Below are 24,978 nucleotides of genomic sequence, written 5' to 3'. Positions count from 1 at the left end.
GATTATTCCTATCAGCTGGTAAATTTCTTATCTTAATTATATAATAAATAGTAATAAAATAATTATTTTTCATTCTAAAATAAAGCCCCTGTCTTGACTTAACATTTGCCCTAGTTGTCACCCTATCTATTGTTCTCCTTTAAAACAAAATGCCTCATTTATACCTTGATGTCCTCATGTCTCTCAGCATTTCACATAGTTTTTTATGCCCTTATCTTCTCAACATTTCCTTCACTCAGGTTCAGAATCACCATACTCACTGGCTACCCCTGCTCCATCACCTTTGGTAGCTTCTCCTTCATTTCCTCTCCCTGGCTCTATTGAGATATAGTTGAAAAATAACATTGAGAAAAACAGTATTCATCTTAAGGTGTACAACATGATGATGTGATATATATGTATATTGCAAAATGATTACCACAGTAAGGTTAATTAACACCTTCATCACTTTATGCAGTTACCATATTTTTGGTGTGTGTGGTTAGTATGTTTTAGATCTGCTCTCTTAGCAAAGGTGAAGTGTATGATACAGTATTGTTAACTAAATTCATGGTGCTGTGTGAAGGAGTCTTTTGGGCCTAGAAAAGAGAACTACAGTCTCAAAGGCCTCTTGCTGAATCATCTAACTTCGGAGAAAACAAGGCATAACTTTAGTTCCATCCTGATGCTCCAGGCCAGTTGCATCTATCTGGAACTTATCACCCCCTGTCCGGAAACCTACCACCCCCTACACTCGCTCAGAAGACTTATCACCCCCTGCCCAACTACAAGTGTCATCTCAACAAAAGAATACTCAGCCGTTAAAAAGAATTCATTTGAATCAGTTCTAATGAGATGGATGAAACTGGAGCCCATTATACAGAGTGAAGTAAGTCAGAAAGATAAAGAACATTACAGTATACTAACACATATATACGGAATTTAGATAGATGGTGGCGATAACCCTATATGCAAAACAGAAAAAGAGACACAGAAGTACAGAACAGACTTTTGAACTCTGGGGGAGAACGTGAGGGTGGGATGTTTTGAAAGAACAGCATGTATATTATCTATGGTGAAACAGACCACCAGCCCAGGTGGGATGCATGAGTCAGGTGCTCGGGCCTGGTGCACTGGGAGGACCCTGAGGAGTCGGGTGGGGAGGGAGGTGGGAGGGGGGATCGGGATGGGGAATACGTGTAACTCTATGGCTGATTCATGTCAATGTATGACAAAACCCACTGAAATGTTGTGAAGTGATTGGCCTCCAACTAATAAAATAATATTTAAAAAAAAAAAAAAAAGAATACTCAAAATATCCCACTTGATTGACGTTTCCCTTATCGCTTCCACAAACCTCCCCATAAGTATGAAGCCTCCCTGATCCCTTTCGGCACTCAGCCTGGTCGTTAGGCCGACTGTCGCCCCTCCTTGCCTGAATAAAGGTAACCTACTTAGGTTGAGGTCGTCTTTCCTTTTCTGCCTCACGGAACTATGCCTTACACTGTGTATTAGATTCCCAGAATTTATTCATCTTATAAATGAAAGTTTGTATCTTCTGACCAAGTTCTCCCAATTTCTTCTACCCTGGAGCTCCTGGCAATTGCCAATCTATTTCTTTGAATTTGACTTTTTTACATTCCGCATATAAGTGACATCATGCAATGTTTATCTTCCTTTGTCTGACTTATTTCATTTAGCATAATGCCCTCAAAATTCATCCATGTTGTTGCAAATGGCAGGATTTTCTTCTTGTTTATAGCTGAATAGTATTCCATTGTATGCACAGTTGACCCTCCGTGTTTGTGGCATCCACATTCAAAGATTCAACCAATCACAGATCTAAATATTTTTTTTTAATTCCAGAAAGTTCCAAAAAGGAAAACTTGAATTTTCCAGGAAACTATTTGCATAGCATTAACACTATATTTGTGTTTTTACAGAGCATTTATAAGTAATCTAGAGATGCTTTGAAGCAGGGGTCCCCAGCCTCCAGGCCGCAGACCAGTACCTGTCCTCAGATCGGTGACGGCTTTAAATTAGAAATAAAGTCCGTAATAAATGTAATGTACTTGAACCATACTGAAAGCATCCCCCTCCCCAGGACTGTGCGAAAATTGTCTTCCATGAAATTGGTCCCTGGTTGGGGACCACTGTTTTCAAGTATACATAAGGATGTGTACATGTTATTTGCAAATACTATGCCATTTTATATAACGGACTTGAGCATTCTCAGATTTTGGTATCTATCAGTTCAGTTCAGTCGCTCAGTCATGTCCAACTCTGTGACCCTATGGACTGCAGCACACCAGGCTTCCCTGTCCATCACCAACTCCAGGAGCTTGCTCAAACTTATGTCCATTGAGTTGGTGATGCCATCCAACCATCTCATCCTCTATTGTCCCCTTCTCCTGCCTTCAGTCTTTCCCAGCATCTGGGTCTTTTCCAATGAGTCTATGGAAGTCCTGAAACCAGTTCCCAACAAATACTGAAAGAATGACTATAAATCCTCCATTTTTTGAACTTTGAATGTTAGCATGCCTTTGGGTTCCGGCCCTCATATTTCTCTATTTACACCAACTCCTTAGCTGATTTCATGTAGGTTCTTCACTGATCACTACATTCCTACATCAGCTGCCTAATGACAATTCACCAAGTGCATATGAAACTAACCACAGCCAAACAGCATCATTGGTTTTCTTTTATCTTAGCATGTGCATATGTACATGCATATATACACTCCTGCATTCTTTCTTCATTTCAGAAATGGCATATATTCCCCCAGTTGCTAAGACCAGCAACCATGGGGAGTGTTTAATTCCTCTCTCTCCTTCACAAACCATATCCCTTTGCTTTGTCAATAAATCCCGTTAGATCTAGCTTCAGGTCATATCCTGAATATGATATCTTTTAGCTGTCACCACATAGCATCCTGTTAATGCTCACCATCACTTCTCTCCTAGACTGTTGCAATGATTTCCTCAGTGGTTTTTCCTTTCTAATTTTTCCTCACTGCTGCTTGTTCTCAACACCATAGACAGATTTTATGGAAATGAGATCACTTCGTACGCCTTGGGGGATTGCCATAACCACTCCGGATATTTCAGTTTAATTGATAGAGAAGAGTATTACGTTTAATAAAACTCACATTGAACTTTCCATTGTTTCTTCCTTTTCATATGTCTGCACCTCTATCCACATACAGTCTGTAAAGCCTGACAGATCTTCCCACCACTTGGCCTTTCAGACCTCTGGCAAGAAATAACTCCTCCAAGTCTAGTATGATTCTCCCAGGCAGAGTTAGTTGTTGGATCATTTGTGTCTCACTATACATGCTTTTCCAGAGAAGGCAATGGCACCCCACTCCAGTACTGTTTTGCCTGGAAAATTCCATGGACGGAGTAGCCTGGCAGGCTTCAGTCCATGGAGTCGCTAAGAGTCAGACGCGACCGAGCGACTTCACTTGACTTTCATGCATTGGAGAAGGAAATAGCAACCCACTCCAGTGTTCTTGCCTGGAGAACCCCAGGGACAGCGGAGCCTGGTGGGCTGCCGTCTACAGGGTCGCACAGAGTTGGACACGACTGAAGCGACTTAGCAGCAGCAGCATACGTGGTTTTCACCTCTTCATGGGATTTGCCTCACTCTTTCGTCCACACATTTTATCCATCATTTAACTTCCATTGGGCTGTTAGCCCCTTATGTCCGCATAACTTAACATGGTGTGGCGCAGAGTCATAGTAGGATACAGTATATGTGTGAAGAGTAATTAATCAATGTGGTGTACAAATTTATGCCTGTGTTGTAGGGAGAATATCATCAGTCAGCATGATGTTGAGTCTTTTCCTAAAAAGAAGAACAAAAACAGTCTGTTTAGGACAAGTTACAAGTTACTCAGTACCAAAGATTATCGTCTCTTCAATAATGAAATCAATCAGAAGACTGTGTAAGGAAAACATACCCATGATGTCTAATCAAAGAGAATATAACTGGGTTTACCTTATGAGAAAATCCTGTAGTTTAGTCATGCATACCTTGGTTATAAAGAAATAACTAGAACTTTTCCAGCCTTTGAAAATGAAGGCTATGAATCTGTTTGCTGACTTTTAACAGATACTTTCTTATGTTCTGTGGCTCCATGAATAACTTCTGTCTTGGTTAGGTGTAAAAGTAAACCAAAAAGCAAAAACTGTATGTTTGAAACAACCTTTCATTTCAAAATTATTGCTAAACTATAGATTCATTTTCCATTCATTTTTAAAAAACAATGTCTGCTCTGTGTAGTAAATAGTATTTTAATCTTTTCTGCAGAAGTGTGAGTGGTGTGCACACTAAGGGGTAATTCTGTAGGAATAGACTTTTAAATTCAATTCAGCACTTTTATCGAGAATGGAGAAGCTTAAAAATTAAGCCAGCAGGCATCCAAAGCCTGAGAGAACACTACTGGACGCATTCTTAATTAGAGCCAATAAAGTGTGTTTTTAGGGAAAGCTTTCCCACCGAAAGCTCAATGGCAAAACTCAGAAGAAGCAAACAAATTAAATTCTTTATATTAACTGCTCGGCACACTGCTTCTCAATGAGTTATTTAGCCCCACATGATAGCTGACAAAATTTCACTTTCAAAACTTCAAATAACCCTAAGATAAAGTACCAACTGCTTGCACATTTTCCCCAAATATACAACAATCCATACTAATTTCAAGTCTTCCTAGGCTACTAGAAGTAAAGAGAATGCTGGAGTTGATGAGTTGAATGATGGATGAAGCCTCAAGACTGTTAGATTTTGTTTCCATCGCTAATTTTTTCGTTTTTTAAAAAATACTCAGCATATTTATGTTCTGACTTGGAGTGTTTGTAGACACACTGTATAATCCCCATGCAAATAAACAGGTACTGTTCCCAGGAGGTATTGGAGCTTCTGAGTACTCTCAAGTACTTGAGTACTTGAGAGGTGCTGAGTACTGTACTTCAAATACGGCATAATAGGTAGCATTTTAGTCTTTTCTGAAGATATACGAGTGGTGTACACAGCACAGTAAACTGGTTACCAGAAGGTTAAATTAATCTGAGAATTTATTTTCCTCAGTTTGCAACTAGTAAAACATACATGTACCTAATGAATTAAATGTAAAATCTAATAGGCCATTGTGTGATGAATATTTTACAATATCTTAAGTGTACGAAGTATTCAGAAATAGGTTGAATTGACATTCACTAGGCTGTGAGTTTCTGAGGGTTTGTGTTTTATCTTACCCATACAATGATTCATTCATTTATTTATCCAACAAATGGTTTTTAAAAATCATATTTCTGAATTCCCAATACCTTGCACAGAGTTTTGCATGTAATAGGTGCTCTCCTGTGTTATTGAACATATGAATGAATGAACAACTACTAGTCACTCATTAAGACTTGGCTTTCCTGATGGCAGAGATGGTAAAGGATCTGCCTGCAATGCAGGAGACTCAGCTTCGATTCTTGAGTTGGGAAGATCGGGAATGGCTGCCCACTCCAGGGTTCTTGCCTGGAGAATTCCATGGACAGAGGAGCCTGGCAGGCTGTTGTTTGTGGAGTCACAAAGAATTGGACACAACTGAGCAACTAGGACTTTTACCTAGACTTCCCTTCCTCTTAAAAAGCTTCCTAAACTTCCTTTAGAAGGAGAATACATGAGAAAATTATTTTACTATGCCTCTGCTCCTAACATAGTACTTTCCATTTCAGTGACACTAAGTAAATACTTGGGAGAGAAACTCAAAACTATAAGAGATGGGAATATTTAGAGAGGAGAAAGCTTAGGTTCAACAGCATGGAGGTCTTCAAATATTTAGGTCTCCCATTGCATTTGGGAAAAAGATTAGACTTACTTTATATTGTTGAAAGTGCTTTAATGAGGACCAGTTGTTAACTTAACCAAACTTGCATCCACTTGCCCCTGTGCAGTAAAGCCAGCCTACTGGCACTATGTTGAAGGAAAAGGCAGCATTTATTGCAAGAGACAAACAAGGAATCCGGGCAGCTAGTGTTTAAAAAGCCTGAATCTTACCCTGAGTTTTACTTTGTTCCTTTTAAAGTTATTATGCATACCCCACAGGGCTTTTGTGACAATCAGGTGAGACAATTTAAATTGAGTGTGCAATTTAAAGCAGAATATAAGTATTTGGAATTATAAGTATGCTAATGAAAAAGGTGACTAATGTTGTCCCACACCCAGGGGATATTGCTTTACTTATTTATTTAGTTTTGTTACTGAACCAAACTTTGGTCCATTTGCCTCTGCAAGTACAGCCAATATACTGACACCAGGGTTGTGGTGAAGGAAAGCCTAGCATTTATTGCAGGGGCCAAGCAAGGAGCCCAGGGCTCAAAGGCCCGAACTCCCTGAAGGTTTCCAGAGAAAAGTTTTTAAAGACAGGGTTAGAGAAGGGGGTTGTGAAGTATGTGATCAGCTCATGGATATTCTTCTGATTGGTTAGTAGTAAGGTAATCGGGAGTTAACATCATCAGCCATCTGGTTTCAACCAGTCCGGGATCTGTGTGCTTGTTGGGAGCATACAGTTGACTTCTTCCATATGGTGGGTCTTTCAGTATCTGCAAAACAGCTCAAAAGACATGGTTCAGAATATTATCTATATCCCTTGAGGAGGAACTAAAGGTTCTTGACTTTGTTTAATGACTAAATTATTATAATTGTGTCTTGCTTGACTCTTTCCTTTTCTGAATTTCCTCATATCTCTGATTAAATTTACTCTTTGTAAATCAAAGAAGGCCCTAGAAGGCTAAGCTTTTTCTACAGGCAAGAGGCAGGCAGAAAACATAGGGTAGGAGGTATGTTCTGAGAAGGCCCCATAGAGTACTGCTTGGTTGCACAATGAGTGAAAAGCTCCAGGAAGATTTTAGTTTATGATCTAAGAAGGTCCAGAACTGCTCTGGGATATACCAGTTTCTATTTTTTTCTCTCTTTTTTAATTTTTTAAATTATGAAAGTATGATTACACATTTACAGGAGACTTGGAAAATACAGAACAAAGTTACATATAGTCCCAATTTATATTAAAATTATTTTTTTAAAGTAGACAAATTGAGATTTTTAGTTGGAGTTTCAGTATCAAACTCTCAAAAATTAATAGAACAAATATATAGAAAAGTAGGAGGTTATAGTAGACATGAAAATCACCAAGAACCAATTCAACATAATTAATATTTATACAATTTTCACACAATAGTAGGATATAGATTTTATTCAGGTTCCTATAGACTGTAAGCCAGGAGGCACTGGAATATATCCAGGGCCGTAAAACAAAGTGCAAAAATTTCATGATCTAAAAGTATGAAATCCTGCAAAGTCTGTCTATTCTCTTATCACTTAAAATTATGTTAAAAATCAATATCAAAAGATATTGGAAAATAACCCACATATTTTCAAGTGCAATGTGACATTTACCAAGAAACATCTTTGACTTGGGGCTTCCCTGGTGGCTCAGCTGGTAAAGAATCTTCCTGTGATGAGGGAGACCTGGTTTCAATCCCTGGGTTGGGAAGATCCCCTGGAGAAGGGAATGGCCTGAAGAATTCCATGGACTGTATAGTCCATGGGATCTTTGATTTAGTCATTGAAAGTCTCAATGAAGTTAAAAGACAAAACACACAGAGGGTGAGTGCAGAAAGCATTTAAATAAGAATATCAAAATGAGAAATTAATATCAAAGATACTTAAAAAATCCCATGTATTTGGAAATTGAATGTCCACTTTTAAATGATGGGTGTGGGATACCTCAGTTTCTGTTCACTGGAAGAATGTAATAACAGTGGAAAAAATGTGTTGAGCAAGCTGAGGACAGCATTTCAGACCCAGATGAATGTTTGAAGTGGATGACTTGCAAGGTCCCTTCTAACATTAGAATTCTTTGATTGAATGAGAGAAGAACAATGTGATCCCCCACTAAGACTCCACTTGAATAAATGCACCTGATGGTTTAAAACTGTAAGTCTTCCCATAGCCTTTCTGGAAAAAAATTGTTCTCTCTTCACAAAGACCCAGGTAAATGCAAAGCTAGGGAGAATTATTACTTGGAAAAGCACTAATCTTCCCTGGTTTATTCTAGTACTTTAAGAAAACACTTTTGAGTGTCTTGCTTTAACCAGCTCCATGTAAAGTTTTAGTTGCTACTGCTACAGAAAATTTTGTTTGTATGTGGAAGTGAGGGTTGGTGATGGTCTTAGGGGCTCACTAAGAGTGTCCCCTCTAGATTTTTAAGTGGGAAATTGGTAAAATTGGTAAAAATTAGTTTATGTTAGTCTTTCTGGTTCTATAAATGGGTAGTCATATGAGACTAAGAGCTATTTTAGTGTTTTATTTCCTTGATGAAAGAGTTTTCCAGATATGTCTTTTCTAGCTCATGCATATTACATGGGCAATAAAAAAAATAATTAGCTTCTATGTGAATAGAGAACTCAGTCTTTTCAGCATATCACTCTAATTATGTTTTGGAGAATTTCACATGAGTTTGGGGTTAATTATTAACCAGCAGTGTAGGTCAGTGCTTAATGTTTAAACTATTATTAGTTTACAAATAATTATAAGCAAAAAAATTGTTTCCTCTGAAAGGCAGTGCTAAAGAGGAGGTAACATTATTATTTATAAAGTTCTATTTAAGCTCAATTTCTACATTAAATTGCCACTGAAGAATTTAAATCGACTGCATTTGTGTTTATTGCCCAGCATAAAGCATGTAAACAGAATAATACCATGTGCTTCAAAGTAAGTACCTTCTAATGTAATAAGTACCTCAAGAAATACCTAATTATTTTTTATGAACTCACATTGGTACATGTGATATTTCATTATTTTATTGCTTAAAGAACCAATTATTCTTTTATTCTTAAAACAGAGAAAAGGGCCACTGATGCAATTTCAGTGGAGACTGTTCAAAATTTTCACTGAATTATTGATATAATGAAATCAATGAATAAAGTATCGTAAAATTAGAGCTGAGGGAGCCAAGAAAAAGCAAATATAAAAGACTCTCCTGGAATTCATCCAAAAGGTAGAAAATTAAGAAAATTCACAGTTATGAATGCAGTAGGAAGAAAAGAACTGTATGATGTCCTGTGGTTCTGAATAACACATTGCAGATAGTTTGTTACATTGCAGATAATTTAATAAATATACCGAACACAACAAAATTTTAGTAATCAAAGATACATAGGAACAACAGGAAATTTATTGATAGAAATCTCTTATGTTTTATCTTTCATTGGATTACACATCACTTATTGTTTTTTTTTAAAGTTATATATTTTTGTCTTTATAACTAGTTAAAGATACAGTGAAAAAATTCCACAAGAGATTTGTTTCTAGTTATGGTGGAGTAGCTCATTGGAGATCATTGCTATCACTGAAGACAATGAAAATGCTGAATTTAAAAAAATCTATTTAAAGACATGAGAGATCTGTTAGAGTAAGCAGGTTGACAGGGGCCCAGATTGTGGGAAAAGCGTAACTGCAGAGAGGTGAGCTGAACTTCTTCAGTGTCATTAATCGTGGAGGCACTTGCTGATTGTAAGTACAAGGCAAGAGGCTGTAAGAAGCCATGGGTTTCCCAGGCAAAGGGGCTGTGTTGCAGGACAAAGTAACCAACAGAGGTTTGGGATCTCATGGGACTGGAGAGTTATAATTGGAGACTTTGGGGGCCAAGATCCAGTGAAAAGGATGATATAGCGAACACAAACTGATTTCCTTTTCAAGGTACTGGTTGAATTCTGAACAGGCCACAAAACCAAGCAGGAGGTCTCTGAAAAACCAGGCAGGTATTGCATCAGCCTCAAAATACTGATGTGGATAGATTCAGGACCCACCAGTGCACCAGTCTCAAGTATGAAACCCTGGAGGCTTACACCCAGGAGCAGAGGTGAACTGGAGGGCAATGGAAACTTACCAGGTTGTTGCCCAGTTCTGATTCAATTCAGCCTCAGAGGAAAGGGTGAACACTTTCTAAAGGAAAATAATGTATCGAGACTATATATATTTTACAGATAATACCTGACGTTCAATAAATTGTTTCTAGGCATGCCAAGATACAAGGCTATAACTTAAAATGTAAGATTTTTTTTAAAAAGTTTAACAGGTGATTCAGTTATCGGAACTAGCATAATAAGAGCTTTAAAATAACTGTAACTAACATCCCACCAAAATAGAGGGAAATATAAATGAAATACATTAGAACATGGAGGATTTCACCAGAGTACTAGAATATACAAAAGAGTAAAGTAGAAATTTTAGAATTGAAACAAACAATAACTTAAAAAGTCAGTAAGAGGTATTTGCACACAAGAGAAGATCAGAATAGTGAAAGTAGAACAAAAGAAAACAAACTGAAGCTTAGAAAGAAAAAAGGCAGGAAATACAGGGGAAAAAAGCATAAGAGACATGTTCTAGTGAAAAAAATTTACCTACATGAAATAGAAATCCCAGAAGGAGAAGGTGGAAATAATGGGGCAGGAGAATGTTTGAAGGAATATTATAGTTCTGTTTCTCTCTTAGAAATATAAGCTGAAAAGTTACAATTTGTATTTTCTGTATTGATGTTTCCCTTAAAGTTTAAAAGGCCAAATACATGTCTTATTATAGCAAAATTTGGTATTTTGTGATGTATATACTATTAATGTGGTACTGAAACTCTTGCCATATTGGCAGTTACCAGAAGAGCTAGAACAGAATGGCAAATGTTTTTAGTTTTTTACTTTCTGACTTCAAAATTGTTTAAAAGTTTACAATATAAAATATATGACAGAAAATGAAAAACTCTAAGATCCCATTATATGTGTCTGTATGCATTTATATTTTTCCAATAAGAATATAATCAAATTACACATAATATTTTGAGTTAAACATATATCGTGGATATCTAGTTATATAAATATTTCAGTTTTAGTAATGGATGCTTAATATTCCATAACTTATATTTTAACAATGTGGGTTGAAAATATTTTTCAAAAAATATTTCTTCTTATGAAGAAAAGGCTGTTTCTTCTAGGAAAGTGATCAATATTTCCATCTTGTTGGTGGTGGTTTAGTTGCTAAGTTGAGTCTGTCTCTTTGTGACCCCATGGACTGTAACCCGCCAAGCTCCTCTGTCCATGGGATTTCTCAGACAAGAATACTAGAGTGGGTGACCATTTCCTTCTCTAGGGGATGTTCCTGACCCAGGGGTCAAACCTGCATATCCTGCATCGCAGGTGGCCTCCTGCATTGCGATGGTTCTTTCTGCTGAGCCACCAGAGAAGCCTACGATCATCTCACTGGATCTTTTTACTTCCTCATAAACATAATTTGGGGCTAGTTTTTCCTTGGTGGCAATATCACTCTTAGTTTTTCTTCCATTCAAGTATATTTATGATTTCCTTCCATATACCAGGGACTGTGCTAGATAGTGAAAGTAAGAGTAAACTGCACAGACATATTTGCTGCCCTCAGGGAATTTACAAAGAGCATTATATGCTGGACATGCTCCAATGATGTACAGCAGTGTCTAGTGGAAGGAGGGAGTGATGTCAGGAAGGTGTTCCCTAAAGAAGACTCAGAGCATAAGTAAGTTTCCAAGTGAATAGGGACAGGGGAGAGGTCTGTGTACGTGAGGAAAGATCATGAGGTTCAACAAAGGCTATTTTCCATAATCTCAAAGCCTCATACAGTAAACTTTCAAAAGGAACAATTATTCTAGAAATTTATAGTGCCAGTGTACATCTGTTGTGCTTGCATAGAAAGCTTATTGGCTATAGAACCTGGTGAATGGTTTATATGTAATATGGATACAAGTTTCATTTAGATAAATGTATTCACTTTTTTTTTTTCAGAGAATTTTGGAACATTCATTGATCAAAAGTCACAAGAACATGATGTCCTAAAGCAAAAATTTATTTGAAAGTCTAAGACATTTTGTGAAAATAAAGTTTCCAAATAGCCCCTTCCTTTATTTATTTTTAAGATTTTCTTTGTTTTTGGCCGTGCTGGGTCTTCATTGCTGTGCACGGCCTTCCTCTAGTTGCAGCAAGAGAGTAGACTAGACTCGAATCCTTGGTTGTCGTGTGTGGGCTGCTGTTCATTGTGGTGCATGGGCTTCTCAATGCGGTGGCTTCTCTTGTTGCGGAGCACGGGCTTAGTTCCTCTGAAGTATGGGGATCTTCCTGGATGAGGGGTCGAACTTGTGTTCCTGGCATTGGCAGGAAGATTCCTTATTCACTGCGCCACCAGTGAAGTCCCTATTCCCTTATTTAAAAATGCAAAATACCACAGTCTATGAGGAAAATGAAAGAAACATTTATGAGTCCAGGGTTGTGCTCCGTGTCCCATATTCTCGGGCACAGTTTGCAGGGTTGTGGCCCTGACTCTGGGCTGCACACTGTGAGGGCCGTGTCCACGAGGCCACGCGGCGGCTGCTCCCTGAGAGCTGGTGAAGAGCTACAGTAGAGCTCATAGCAGCCAGAAGCCCCCAGACTGAGACCGAGGTTAGTGGCATGACAACGCGAATCTCATAACTGAACAATCTCAAGTGTTTTCTTGTTTCTTCTCCAGAGGGGCAACTTGAATAATGAAATTTTTGTATCTGAAGTGTCTTCACTTGGAGGTTGGAGAGACACTAGTATGTTTAACCAGAAGGTCAAACCAGAAGGTCATATGATATGGTACTCCTGAAAGTCTTTGATGATTCAATTCAGAAAGTGATCACAGTAATGTAATTGCTCCATCACTTTGTATTTTTTTATTTCACGGCAACGGATGCATGAGGGAAATATGGGTAGAAAGAGAGATCAAAAATAAGATAATTCTGCTAGGTAACAAGAGACTTTGTGTATGACACCTGTCAGATGCATTCTTTGATCATTTATTGATCCCCTGAAGTCAGTGAGATTTTAAATAAAGAATTCAACATGTGTTGACAGTGTATTTGGTACTTCTTATAAATTAGATAGTAGAGAAGTCTATAGTAAGTTAGTGCTGGGTCTTCCTTGTTGTTGCTACTATGTTTTTTTTTTTGTTTTTTTTGTTTTTTTTTTTTGTTTGTTTGTTTTTTTTTTTTTTTTTTAATATTATTTTATTAGTTGGAGGCCAATCACTTTACAACATTTCAGTGGGTTTTGTCATACATTGACATGAATCAGCCATATAGTTACACGTATTCCCCATCCCGATCCCCCCTCCCACCTCCCTCCCCACCCGACTCCTCAGGGTCCTCCCAGTGCACCAGGCCCGAGCACTTGACTCATGCATCCCACCTGGGCTGGTGGTCCGTTTCACCATAGATAATATACATGCTGTTCTTTCAAAACATCCCACCCTCACGTTCTCCCCCAGAGTTCAAAAGTCTGTTCTGTATTTCTGTGTCTCTTTTTCTGTTTTGCATATAGGGTTATCGCCACCATCTATCTAAATTCCGTATATATGTGTTAGTATACTGTAATGTTCTTTATCTTTCTGACTTACTTCACTCTGTATAATGGGCTTCAGTTTCATCCATCTCATTAGAACTGATTCAAATGAATTCTTTTTAACGGCTGAGTAATATTCCATGGTGTATATGTACCACAGCTTCCTTATCCATTCATCTGCTGATGGGCATCTAGGTTGCTTCCATGTCCTGGCTATTATAAACAGTGCTGCGATGAACATTGGGGTGCACGTGTCTCTTTCAGATCTACTATGTTTTTAATAGCTAACTAGAACTGTGGTGTTGGAGACGACTCTTGAGAGTCCCTTGGACTGCAAGGAGATCCAACCAGTCCATCCTAAAGGAGATCAGTCCTGGGTGTTCATTGGAAGGATTGATGTTGAAGCTGAAACTCCAATCCTTTGGCCACCTCATGCGAAGAGTTGACTCATTGGAAAAGACCCTGATGCTGGGAAATATTGGAGCAGGAGGAGAAGGGGACGACAGAGGATGAGATGGTTGGATGGCATCACCGATTTGATGGACATGGGTTTGGGTATACTCTGGGAGTTGGTGATGGACAGGGAGGCCTGGTGTGCTGCAGTTCATGGGGTCACAAAGAGTCAGACACGACTGAGCAACTGAACTGAATGAACTGAGCTTGGTTGTGTTTGTTTTTTTTCTTTAGTTTATTGGTATAGTGAATTACATTGATTGATTTTCAAATGACAGACCAAACTTGCATTCCTGGGATAAATCCTGCTTGGTCATAATACATTGTCTTTTTTTGTGTAACACTAGATATGTTTTGTTAATGTTTCACTGAATAATTTTTCATCTATTTTCATGAGGAATATTGGTCTATAGTTTTCTCGTAACTATGCTTTCAGTGTAATGCTATCTCACAAACTAACTGGGAGGTTTGCTTCTCTTTTTTTTCCCTGAAGGAATTTATATGGAATTGATGTTATTTCTTCTTACTTTTTTCTTGAGAAATAAACAATCAACTTTTTTTTTTTCATATCAATCTTAATAGACAACAATCAACTTTATCAATCAGGCTCAGACCAGGAGTCCCTGGGTCTTGAGGGCCCCAGTGTATTTGTCAGTTTTTTCTCCATGTTCTTTGTGGCCTGTTTCCTTAGCCTCACGAGCTGTTTTTTCTTCCTGCAATGGATCTCAGCCTTCTCCTTCCTCTCCTCCAGGGTAGCTGTTACTGCCTTGTACTTCCAGCCAATCTATATACCTGGCTCCCTCAGCAGACTGGTGGTGGTGGTGGGGTGCAGAAATGAAGTGATAAGGAAATGAAGCCAGGGTGCCTAGGGGAGGGGTGTTGGCAACTTGCCCTACAAGACCCCAGAAATTTAGTAATCCAACTTTTCTCAGCAAGCCTAAACTTGAAAGACACGGGAACCCCCTGTAAAGTCTCCCTCCTCCTCCTGGCATGTATTTCTTCTTTAAATGTTTGACATACTTTATTAATGAAGCCATTGACTTGGATTTTTTGTGTTGCAGTTTTTAAGTATGAATTCAATTTCTTTAATACATATGAGCTATTCAGATTATCTGTTTTTTTCTTCAGTGAGCATTAGTAGTTTATGTCTTTAAAGGAATTTTCCCATTTCATCTAAATTGTTAAATTTATGCACATCAAGCTATTTGTAATATTTATTATCCTTTAAACATCTGTAGGGGGTCTTTGTTTCCTCTTTTATTTCTCATATCAGTAATTTGTCTTTATTTCTGGCTAGAGGTCTATTAATTTTGGTAATTTTTTTAATCTAGCTTTTGGTTTTATTGATTATTATAGTTTTCCCTTTTCAATGCATTAATTTCTACACTATTATTATTTACTTTTATGTACTTATTCTGGGCTTTATTTTTTGCTATTTTCTAGTTTCTTAAGCAGAAATCTTAAATAAGTGGTTTGAGATCTTCTTTATTAATGGACGTATTTAATATAAATTTCACTAGAAGCACTGTTTTAACTGCATCCCACAAATTTTTATGTTCCATTTTATTTTTCATTCAATTAAAAAGATTCTCTAATTTCCCTTGTAACTTGTTTTTGTTAGAAGTGGGTTGTTTAGTTTTAAATATTTGATGATTTTTCAGATAGCTTTGTTATTGATTCCTGGTTTAGAGACTAGAAACGTAGAGACCAGGTCTCCTAGTCAGAGACCCTATCTGTAAGATTTCATTTCTCTAAGGTTTTCCGTTGGTGAAAGTTTCATGTAAACTTGAAAATAATGTATATTCTGCTATTGTTGGCAGTGTTCTATAAATGTCAGTCAAACTGGTTGATCATTTTGTTCATGTCTTCTGTATCCTTACTGATTTTCTGTCAGTTTGTCCTATTGATTGCTAGGAAAGGAGCGCTGAAGTCTCTAAACAGACTGTGGCGTTTTCCTTCTCTCTTCTGTCAGTTTTTGCTTCATGTATTTTGAAGCTCTACTGATAGGCGCAGTAATGTTTTCTTGAAGAACTGACTTTTTTATATTATGTGGTGTGTCTTTTTATCCCCAGTAATGCTTCTTGTTCTCGGGAGCATTGTGTTTGTGATCGTTGCTGTTTCTGGGAGGTTATCAGTCGGTTCATTTTCAGATCACAGGTTTCCTCTCACCCTCTGCGGGCAGCGTTTCCGATCTCGTTTTGTCGTGCTGCTTGTCCTCTTCTGTCCTGTTGTTCTGCCCTGTTCTGTTCTGCCTGTGTGCCTCTCAGATGTTCTGTGATCTGACTTGCGGTTGGAATCTTGGGTCTTTCCTTCTTTCTTTGCTTCCTTCCTCTGCTTTGGGTCTCCGTTGCTGTGTGTGGACTTCTCTTGTTGTGGCCACGGGGGGCTACTCTCTCGTTGCGGTGCTCAGCTTCTTCTCACTGCTGTGGCTTCTCTGATGGCAGAGCATGAGCTGTAGGTACTCAGGCTTCAGTGGTTGCGGCTCACAGGCTTAGTTGCCCCATGGCACGTGGACTCTTCCTGGACCAGGGATCGAACAATGTCCCCTGCGATGGCAGGTGGATTCTTAGCCACTGCACCACTGGGGAGGTCCTTAGGTCAGTTCTTGAAGCCTCAGCTCTCCTGCTTGGGTCTCTCGTGTGCTGGCTTGGGGGTGAGGCTGACACTTACCTTCAGAGCAAGAGTCATCCCATACCTCGTCTGTCAGAGTTCCCCCACCTTCTCAACCTCCTAGGCCCTTTATCGCATTCCTCTGGCCAGAAATAGGATGTTTATGTGGAAGTTTTGGCTACCTGAATCACTGCTCAATCACTGTGTAGTTTCCTGCCCTAAGTTCTGACTTTCCTCCGCAATCCACCATATTTTATTTCTTTTTCAGAGTCCTCAGGTAGCTGTTTTCTGTATTCTGTTAAGTAGTTTTACTTATAATGAGAGATAATATAAGCTGTAGTGGAGTTTTCCCTACAATGTTGGAAGAGAATCTCCGCTCTCTTGAAAAGTGTCTGGGGCAGGCTGAATGCTCTATTGTTATGGGACCATTAAGAATGGTGAAGTCTTCCTGACTGGGGGAGGACCCAGAGAAATAATAAGTCACATGGGCTGTGGAAAGCCGTAGGGACAAGGGGATATAAAAGATTCAGGCAGAGCTTTGCCTGTAGCTGCTTTTCCTTCTTTTTCTCCCCTTGGCCCAAAGAAATTTACTGATTTTTGCCTGTAAAACTACTGAAAGAAACTCAGCCCATTCGTTCACAGAGGATATAAATCTGTTCTTCCCAAAAGTCTGTTGTCCAAATTTGAAATTGTTCATTCAATTGGTTTATTGCTCCTGCAAGACCACTCTTAGACCACTCTGTCATTCTTAGGGTGGGAATTGATTTTTCTTCTCTTATTTTGTCATGTGAAAGTACTCAGTATATTACCACCACAGAATTTTCACACATTATTTAAAAACCTGTTCACAGTGTGAGAAGGTCTTGCATAGGCTTGTCTGCACCAACGTGTAAAAACCTCCAGCTGCCTCTGAAATTGTGAAGACCAGTTCTGTTCCTCATTAAGTGCACAGATTAATGTCTGAGGAAAGTGAACACTTTCTACAGAAATCTTCCAAAATCTGAAGTTTCCTGTATTTAAAGTGACATCACCCTAACCTCTAAGTTGATGCATGCAAATTATTAGATCTTTCCTACCCATAATTATAATAATTGTTTACAAAAAAATCCTCCTAGACATTTAAAATTAGTTAGGAAGCTAGTGGGAATTTTTTATTTATATAAGTTAGTACTTTTTGAATTAGTGAAGGTGGCTCAGTGGTAAAGAATCTGCCTGCCAATGCAGGAGACATGGTTTGATCCTTGGGTTGGGAATATCCCCTGGAGAATGAAATGACAGCCCACTCCAGCCTTCTTGCCTGGGAAATCCCATGAACAGAGGAGCCTGGGGTCACAAAGAGTCAGATAGGACTCAGCAACCAAACAACAACAACAACAACAAAAATAATTACACTTAAAACATTGCTTTGTACATATCCTGCATAGATCAAAATTAGGATGACAGTTTAAAGGCTGGTTTGGGGATGAAACACTAACTGATCTATACTTTCTGATTTAGCTTCACTATGTTTGAGTCTATATTTTATTTCTTCCTCATCCCCCAACTTCCTTTGCTTCTTAATTTTCAAACAGTAGGCTATTCAGTAAAAAAAAAAACAAAATTTTTTTAAAGGTAGGCTATTCAAATCTTTTTTGTTGTTTTTGTTGGTGAAATAAATTGAAATATTCAAAAAGGAAAACTCGAAAATAAAGTATGATGGCATTTCCATAGCATTATTCATGAAATGGAAGGACTGATTCATTGGTAGGACTGATGTTGAAGCTGAAACTCCAGTCCTTTGACCACCTGATGCAAATAGCTGACTCATTTGAAAAGACCCTGATGCTGGGAAAGATTGAGGGCAGGAGGAGACGGGGATGACAGAGGATGAGATGGTTTGATGGCATCACTGATGCAATGGACATGAGTTTGAGTAAACTCTGGGAGTTGGTGATGGACAGGGAACCCTGGCGTGCTGCAGTACATGGGGTTGCAAAGAGTTGGATACAACCGAGCGACTGAACTGAACTGATTCATGAAATGGGCTTGTGCAAATATGGTACATACTGGACTCCTCAGAAAGAAGAACTAGAAAGTAGGTGGGTCTGCTGTTCTTTCAAAATGGCATGCCTGGGGATAGCTGGCCATGTTCTGAGAATAAAATCTCGGAGGGACCCTACCCACCTTGGTGTACATTTTTATAGAGCAAGTATGATGGCTGCCTTGCCGCTGGAGACAGAGATTGAGATAGACTGCCAAATAGTCTGGGCTTTAGAGCTGGTTGTTCATAGGATTTATTGGAGACCTTGGGGGAAGGTGAGGTCATGTCTAGCCTCTCCTTCTACAAGAAAGGAAGCACCTAGGCCCAGCTAGCTGATTCTCAGGCAGCTCAGAGAGAGCTCTAAGGGGACCTTAGACTTTCCCTGCATGTCCTTCCACATATATTTTTTATATACTTTCAAATTTTGGATAATTTTACATTTATAGAAAAGTTTCAAAGATAGCTGCTTTAGACTGAATGTTTGTGACAACTCAACATTTATATGTTAAAACCTAATCCCCAATGTGATGGTGTTTGGAGGCAGAGCCTTTGGGAGAGGATGAGGTGAGCGGGGTTGGGGTGGGGGGCGGTGCTTCCCGGGTGACACTAGTGGTAAAGAAACTACCTACCAATGCAGGAGATGTAAGAGGTGATGGGTCTGATCCCTGGGTCAGGAAGATCCCCTGGAAGAGGGCATGGCAACCCACCCAGTATTCTTGCCTGGAGGCTCCCACAGAGAGAGGAGCCTGGCGGGCTACAGTTCATGGGGTCACAAAGGGAGATGACTAGAGTGACTTAGCAGGCACGCGTGCATACACACATGAGCTGAGTGGGATTCCTGCCCTTGTAAAATAGCTCCCTCTCGCCTTCCACCAAGTGAAGATTCAGTGGAAACAGGACCCACCTGTGACTCAGGAAGCAGGCCCTCGCTAGACAAAGAGTCTCCTAGTACTTTGATCTTAGACGTCTCAGCCTCCAGAACTGTGAAAAGTAAAGTTCTGTTATTCAGGCTGTGGTCTTTTTTGTTATAGCGGCCTGAACAGACTAAGACAGTGGTGCAAAGAATTTCTGCACATTCCTCACTCAGTTTCCCCTAATTGCAACGTTGCTATGGTATATGGATCAAAACTAAGAAGTTAGTCACTATTTACAGAACTTCAGATCTATTCAGATGTTGGCAGTTCTTCACCGCGGTCCCCCACCTTTTTGGCATCAGGGCTTGGTTTCACAGAAGACAGTTTTTCCCCAGACTAGGGCAGGGGTATTTTTTTAGGATGACTCAAGCACATTACATTAATTGTGCACTTTATTTCTATTATTATCACATCAGCTTCACCTAAGATCATCAGGCATTAGATCCCAGAGGTTGGAGACCCCTGCACTAGGTCTTGTTTCTATTTCAGGATACCATATTTCATTTCGCTTGTAGCCATTGTTTAGATGGAAGGGTGAATATTATGACTTTCTGTCACTGGTAATTTTCTGACCATCATCCTCTGGCTATAGTCGTAAGCAAAATTGTATGCTAAAGCAAACCAGTTGTAAAATTCAGTCAGGGAATATGCAGTGTTGACATTTCCCTTTAAAGATTTATCCAGTCCAGGTGCCAGGCCTTGATCAGAATAACTGGAGGTTGTGTGCCTGTGTGCTCAGTTCTGTCTGATTGATTGCGACTCCATCGGCTGTAGCCTGCCAGGCCCCTCTGTCCGTGGAATTTTCCAGGCAAGAATACTGGAATGAGCTGCCATTTCCTACTCCAGGGCATCTTCCCAACCCGGGGATCAAACCCGCGTCTCTGTGTCTCCTGCATTGGCAGGCAGATTCTTTATCACTGTGCCACCTGGGAAGCCCTTGGAGGTTAGGACTTATTTTTATTCAATCCATTGTACTTAGTACAGTGCCTTGTACACCAGAGACATGCAGACCACATTATACAACTGATGAACAGATGAGTGTCACTGGCTGATGCTTACTCATCCTAACCAAGCCTAATGTGTCAGCATATCAGCGCCACTTTATTTTTAGAATTCAGATGGTGTCCTGGTGAATCTTTAGTTTCACAACAGTATAACTTCTTACAGAAAAGTGGAAATCATGCTTTCTATGCTTAAAAATATTTTTAAAAAGCAAACCCAATAAGTAACACTACAACTTAACCCATTATTCATATATAGTATAGATTCTGTTGGCCATTACTAGACCCCAGAACTACCTCCTCTGCCTCTATCCTGTTTTTTCTTTTTTTAAAGAAAAACTAATGTCTTTAGTGAGATTTTTGAGAAGTTCGACATTCAAGGAGATTTACCTGGCCTGTCCACTTAAATGTTTGAGGTTTGGTTATAGATTTCCACAGAGTCAAGTTAGAAATGTGAAGAGATGAGAGAGGAACTAAGCTTGGATGATCTAAAGCAGGCCTGGAATTTCTCTTTCTGATAATTAAGAATGTGTATTTATAAAGGGTGCTGCTGACGCTGGCCAAAGACACACACACACACACACACACACACACACACACACACACACACACACACACACACACACACACACACACACACACACCCAACACACACACACACACACACACCCAACACACACACACACACACACACACACACACACACACACACACACCCCCTCTCAAAATCAACTGCTTTGTCAATGCATTTTGAAGAAAATGCCTGTAGTAAGAGTAAAAACAAGGCAGTGAGCCCGTAAAAACAAGGCAGTGAGCCCGTTAGAAACTGCTTTTGAGCAGAGAAATCCCTAGCCATACAGAACAATTTAAATTTAATTTAGCCAAAATAAAGTTAAAATCCAGTTGCTCAGTTGTACTGTCCACATGTCAAGTGCTCTAGAGTCACATGGGGCTAGGAGCTGCTAGAATGGGCAGCAAGAACATTTCTATTATCACAGAGAGTTCTACGGGGCAGGGCTGCATTCAGAGCTACTTGTCTGACATTTGCCACCATTTGAGAACTAAATGTAAATGATTCTGAAATTATGTATATCTGGTTGATTTGGTTGAGTTTAAAAGTTTTACTTTAATTCTGCTTAGGTTCAATCTGAGCAAATAGTCCTCATGAACGTGAACCCTTCTAACCAGTATTTCCAGCCAGAATTGTATCCGTTTTTCCATTTGCAAGGCAAACCAACAGATTTCCAGTGTAGACCTAATATTCCAGAAATAAGTTTCTGACTTTTATGCTCTAGTCTAGTCAATACTGTTGCATTCTTCAGGGTTTATTCCAGTTATGTAGATGGGCAAGAGTCTGTCACACAGAGTGAAGTAAGTCAGAAGAAAAAGCAAATGTCATAAATTAACACATGTGTGTGGAATCTAGAAAAATGGTACAGATGAACCTATTTGCAGGACAGGAATAGAGACTCTGGTGTAGAGGACGGACAGGAGAAGGGGAAGTGGGATGAATTGGGAGACTGGGATTGACATGTGTGTACTGCTGTGTGTGAAGCAGCTAGTGGTAACCTGCCGTACGGCGCAGGAAGCTCAGCTCAGGGCTCTGTGATGACCTGCTGCTGCTGCTGCTAAGTCGCTTCAGTCATGTCCGACTCTGTGTGACCCCATAGACGGCAGCCCACCAGGCTCCCGTCCCTGGGATTCTCCAGGCAAAAACACTGGAGTGGGTTGCCATTTCCTCCTCCAATGCATGAAAGTGAAAAGTGAAAGTGAAGTCGCTCAGTCGTGTCCGACTCTTAGCAACCCCGTGGGCTGCAGCCCACCAGGCTCCCCTGTCCATGGGATTCTCCAGGCAAGAGTACTGGGGTGGGGTGCCATTGCCTTCTCCGCTGTGATGACCTACAGGGGTGGGATAGGGGGTGGGTGGGAGGGAAATTTAAGAGGTCGGGGGTACATGTATCCCTCTAGCCGATTCACTTTGTTGTCTAGTGGAAACAAATACAATGTTCTAAAGCAACTTTACCCCTCATCGCTCCCCGCAAAAAGCTGAAAGCTCTACTTCATGGTTCTGTTTATAACTCACTGAGGTTATTTTTCAAGCGCAGCTCTTTTTTTCATACTGTTCGTATTTTGCTGTCATTGCCCTGTGTTTGGCAGGTCATGGAAGTAGTGGGTACAGATGTGCATGAAAGCATTCACTCACTCCACCGTTTGTACAGAAGAGAGCTACAATAGCTCTAAGACTGTGTTCTCTAGAAAGGCCTTCCTGTGGAGTGGCCTTTGGCTGGCAGCTGGGAAGTTGGCTGTCAGAGCATTCCTGGTGGTCAACACTTAACTGATAAGGTTGATTCGTGTGCCTAGATTATGCAAATATGATTTATGCTAAATATGTGTGTTCCTTCTTGGAGTCTGGGATATTGGTATGTACAAGGCAGAGAGTGCCTATGTGATTAGCCATCAATAAAAACCTTGGGCACAGAGGCTCTTGGGCTCCTGGTGGCTCAGTGGTAAAGAATCTGCCTGCCAGTGCAGGAGATGCAGGAGTCATGGGTTTGATCCTTGGATGGGGAAGATCCCCTGGAGGAAAAATTAGCAATCCACTCCAGTATTTTTGCCTGGAGAATCCCATGGACAGAGGAGCCTGGCGGGCTGATGTTCATGTGATTGCAGAGAGTCGGACACAACTGAATGACTGAGCATGCACAGAGGCTCTTAGGGGCTTCCTTGGGCAGAAAAATGCCAACATATAATGTGTTTTTGTTCCTGTGGGAAAAACATGCTTTGTATGATCCCTCCCTCATGGGAGGGAGAGAACCCAAGAAAGCCTGTATGTGGATTCCTGCAGACTCTGCCTGCCTGTTTTCACCTATGATCCAGCTGTTTATTCTTCCTACTTTCACACAATAAGTCTTAGACATGAGTACAACTGTATATGAGTTCCATGAACGCTTCTAGTGAATCTGTGAACAGGAGGTAGTTTTGGGGACTACTGACAGACCATCTTTAACAGAATTTCTGTTTTTATTTTTCAGAAAAATGATAAAGTGTCTTTCAATGTGGGCTACTAAGAAGTCCCAGTGCTCAAAATGGAACAGATTTAAATTCCATTCAGACTGCAAATATTGTCCTGAGGAGGTTAGAGAAAAATAATGTTTAAACTATATGTCAAGGTACCCAACACATAGTAGGAATTTAACTATTATTACTTTCATTTTTCTCTCATTCCTCCCACCCTTACCCCGTTAGAATGCAGTGTTTTTCAGTGGGTGGACATTATGACACATTTTTGTTTTCCTGCTGCTATTTTCTTTGCTAGAAAGCACACAATATATTTAAACGTTAGATCATTAACCAGGTTTGTTCTTTTGGCATCTGGTGTTTCAGGCGGTTTGAGTTTTCACTCCAATTTTTTTCTTCACATGTTCCTACCAATTGAATCTCGCTTGCTCTTTCTAAAAGGAGAAATATGAAATGCAGAGAGAGGGATCATTTTATGGTTTCAAAGCCATCAGGGTCAAGTAGGAGAGCTCATAATTGAAATCTTAAATTTGTGTGGCTTTTCTCTTCTCTGCAAGGAAAGGAGAAGAAAAAAGGCCATGACCTGAGCCACTAGCACTTTGCCTGGTGGAGAATGGTTGAAGAGGCAATTGTAAGAGCTCAGATTTCAAGTCTGGGCTGTGTGGGAAGGCACACTGTCACTTACCAGGGAAATCACTCAAGAAATTTCCTTGTTCTAACACTGGGCCCAGTGTTTAAAATTTTTAGCTATTTGTTTTCTCATGAGATGCATGGAATAAGCAGAGTTTATAAGTTGGGTCACTGACCAACCAGTGATCAAAATATAAGTGACAAGGTAAAGGACATGCATGGTGATGCGCGCTTCTCAGAAAAGGATGTTCTTGTCCCTGATGCACGGTTACCAGTGACCCATTTTCCTTTCTACCCCTTCTCACTTTTAAAAACCTGCCCGTTTTAAACTTGAACCATACCTTCACAGTGTCCCAGTGGATACGAATATCTCCATGTAACAGTCCCTAGGCATCTCAAATTTACTGTATGAAAAATGAATTTAATTCGGAGATGTTAACTTTTAGAGCAGGGATCCTCAGCTTCTGGGCCATGGACACTCAGCAGTCTGGGGCCTGTTAGGGATCTGGCCGCACAGCAGGAAATGAGTGGTAGGCAAGTTAGCAAAGCTTCATCTATATTTACAGCTGATCCCCATCACTCACATTACCACCTAAGCTCAGAAAAACAAGCACAGGGCTCCCACTGATTCTGCATTATGGTGAGCTGTATAATTACTTCATTAAATATCACAATGTAATAAGAATAGAAATAAAGTGCACAATATGTGTAATGTGTTTGAATCAGCCCCAAACCGTCCCCTCCCGCCCCTGCCCTGGTCCATGGAAAAATTGTTTTCCATGAAACCAGTCCCTGGTACCAAAGAGGTTGGGGACCTCTGCTTTAGAGAATACCTATTGTGCATCACATGCAATATGAAGGCTACCTACATGCACGATCTTACTTGATGTAGTTCCATACCTGAAATACCATGTCATGTCCTT

The 24,978-nt window shown here is 39.9% G+C and overlaps 1 long non-coding RNA gene across 2 annotated transcripts; it reads right to left on the bottom strand.

Moving 5' to 3' along the window:
- Positions 1 to 6,317: 6,317 nt before the first annotated feature.
- Positions 6,318 to 22,098, bottom strand: LOC136148682 (uncharacterized). Of its 2 annotated transcripts, XR_010659550.1 has the most exons (4): positions 21,977 to 22,098; positions 9,920 to 9,971; positions 7,426 to 7,602; positions 6,318 to 6,572 (listed from the first exon to the last, which is right to left on the bottom strand). It is a non-coding gene; the product is annotated as an uncharacterized lncRNA (long non-coding RNA). The 2 variants fall into 2 exon arrangements; XR_010659551.1 differs by lacking the exon at positions 9,920 to 9,971 and having other exon boundaries at positions 21,981 to 22,098.
- Positions 22,099 to 24,978: the final 2,880 nt, after the last annotated feature.

This window comes from Muntiacus reevesi, chromosome 17 (assembly GCF_963930625.1).
Source record: "Muntiacus reevesi chromosome 17, mMunRee1.1, whole genome shotgun sequence".
In the NCBI taxonomy this organism is placed as follows: Eukaryota; Metazoa; Chordata; class Mammalia; order Artiodactyla; family Cervidae; genus Muntiacus; species Muntiacus reevesi.
This window is presented reverse-complemented; position numbering and strand designations above follow the sequence as displayed.